Below are 2,868 nucleotides of genomic sequence, written 5' to 3'. Positions count from 1 at the left end.
TCCATTTTTTTTTAGGCCTACCTCAAACATTTGTTTGAAAAGATTTTGTTCAGTTCAAATTAAATAACATAAAAGACAATAATTTCAAACAATGTCATTTCCAATTAATTCATAGGATATTGCCCTCTAAAGAAAATCTCTGTACATGGAAAATCGTACAGTCTAACGAATGTGAAATTTGTCGTGAAAAAAAAAACTATTGAACATTTTATATTTCGTTGCAAGAAATTAAGAGTTTTCTCGAAAATTATCTTAAGAATTATTTACAAAGAAAATATAAGATACTTCGATAACGAAGAACTTAAGAAAGTAATAGAAATGTTATAATGATCATTTAAAGAAATTATGTTGATCTTGTATATAATTCATATCTTTCATTTGATTTGTTTTGTAAATAGTCTATGTATTGTGAAATGGAATAATAAAGTTCCTCTGAAGAGGTAAAGAGAGAGAAATATAATTACTATACTTGTATTACAGAGAAATGTTGCTGTGTTAGCGCTATGAGTGTCGCTGGACGGCGTGTGCCCTCTATAAGTTTACACTATTGTTATTATTATTATTATTATGAGGCGATGACCTTTATATAATGGTGAACCCAAAGCTCGTGTGAACAAGGGATCTTTCCGAGATTATGAGAAGCTTAGTTTAAGACCTCTACCTATTGACATAAATGCTGACAAACTTCTACATTCTTGTGAATATAGAGTTGGAAGGAAGCAACATTTTAATGTTAATAAGTTTTCATTTCATTTCAGTTGACAGGGAAGGAAGTTAGAGAGGGATCTGACGATTCACCTACAGAACGCTTTGGCTCATCCAAGGTTTGTGAGCTTGAGATTTGTTTAATTCCATTGGTAATAACCTTAGTTTCAAATTAATACCCAACATGACTGTTTTTTTACATGAACAGACAAGATATTTCGTTGCCATAAGTATGGTTGAACAAATACTTATAATGTTTATTGAATTGCCCATTCAAGGTTTGTGAGCTTGGCATTTTAAATTCCATTGGTACATGTAATTACCATAGTTTCAAGTTTATAACCAATATGACTTATTTTTATAATATGAACAGACAAGATATTTCGTTGCCATATGCATGTTTAAAAAAGGGTTTTAAAAAAATCATGATCTTTGTTTAATTGTCAGAAAAATTCGAGGTCATAATCCTGTTTGGACCACATGCTTCACAAATGCTCTTAAATCATTTCTCAACTCTTTCAGATGAGCGAGCCACCCGACCCGGAGCTGGGTTTCCGAGGACTTAGGAGATCACGTTGTTTCGTGGTTTGTATGCATTACCTGTAGCCATTTAGCACTGTTGCCAAGTCAATGTGTTCTATTGGCATGCTACAGAAGATTAATTTCTTCGTATCTTCCTATATCCGAACTAAGGCATATAACAAATGTAAACCACGTCCAAAAAAGGCCAGATTTTATTTTGATTTGTTATTTAAATGTTGTGTCCTTTCTTTCCACATTATTAAGTCGTCACGTAACAGGGTAATAGGGTATTACCGAAATTAGGATGTAAGCTCTGTATTAATATGATGTACCCTCCTTCAACTAACAGGATTTTGAGATTTCAGCTAGGTATTGTTCTGCCGACATGACTGTGTAAATATGTTACTATAATAGCACTCCAGCTCTTTACCAGTTCCATAATTTATTTCAATACCCGCCTGTTCTCCATTCAATAAATCTCATATTATTATGGGTAGATCAGGGCCCTTTTTATAAAAAAAAACTGATTTTCTAATAACAATTGCCACAGTGCTATGACAAACCTTGCCACCGCCAATCAAATCCGTTGCTTTTAGTTGCATTAGTTGTTATAACTTGTTATTTAAAGGAAGATATGAAACTGTCTACCTTTTGGACAAGTGGCCAAAAAATTTCTGTAATACTTGTAGGTATTGTAAAACGAGGGTCTTCCTGATTCAAAGACACCCTCGAAGCCTGGTCATAAATGGTACGAAAATACTCTAGACTGATTAAATCTACAACATATCCAGATCAGAATTGTTGATTAAAAATGTATAATATTAGATCTATTTAAAGTCAGGAAAGAGCAATTTGCCTACCTCTTCCACACAGATTAAGCCCACCTTGTCTATTCCAGATATTTTATTATTATAAACGATATTTCAGAGGTTCTTTTAATTTGTTTGGTTACAGCGGTCACTCTTAAATCGGAGTGGGCTTCCAAAAAAGTGGACCCTATGACAAAAAATAAAATTTGTAAATAATATTTCAAAAAAACTTAAGCAACCATCAGTTTGATGTCATATTACAGGGAATTAGATAATCTACATTTAAAACAAATTTTATCTGAATTTCACAAGTCACTCTTCCCACGACTTGTTAATCGTTTTAATCATGTAAAAATGTAATAGGGTATTAGGGTATAACCAACATTTTATGAAATCTTTTATCTAAAATCTCTCTGTTTGGTCCATAGAAGAAAAGCAGGATTGCTTACAACCCCGGGCTTACAACATTTATTTTAGGTTGAAAGAGCACCTGGAAATATCCATTCCCATTTAGCGCAAACTAAATGAAAGCAATGGACTTTCCAGGGCCCGTATTCAATAAACTTCTTAAGCATGAGATCTAAGTACTTTTTCTTAAATTTTGGCTAAGAAAAAATCTTAGCCAAAAATCGTATTCTATAACAGCATTGGGGACTAAGAAATTTGCCTTAAGATTAAGAAGAATTTTTTAGATTTTATCTAAGAAAAGGGGCTTAAATAGCATGTCGTATTCTAATACAATCGAGATATCTAAGATAAGTAAGACATCTACCCTATATTTAAGCATACTACGATGATTCTTAAATAGGGCTTTGGCACCGGCAGCTTAGTG

The sequence above is a fragment of the Strongylocentrotus purpuratus genome, unplaced genomic scaffold (assembly GCF_000002235.5).
Source record: "Strongylocentrotus purpuratus isolate Spur 01 unplaced genomic scaffold, Spur_5.0 spur5_scaffold_1, whole genome shotgun sequence".
In the NCBI taxonomy this organism is placed as follows: Eukaryota; Metazoa; Echinodermata; class Echinoidea; order Camarodonta; family Strongylocentrotidae; genus Strongylocentrotus; species Strongylocentrotus purpuratus.
Note: the sequence above shows the minus strand (reverse complement) of the source record.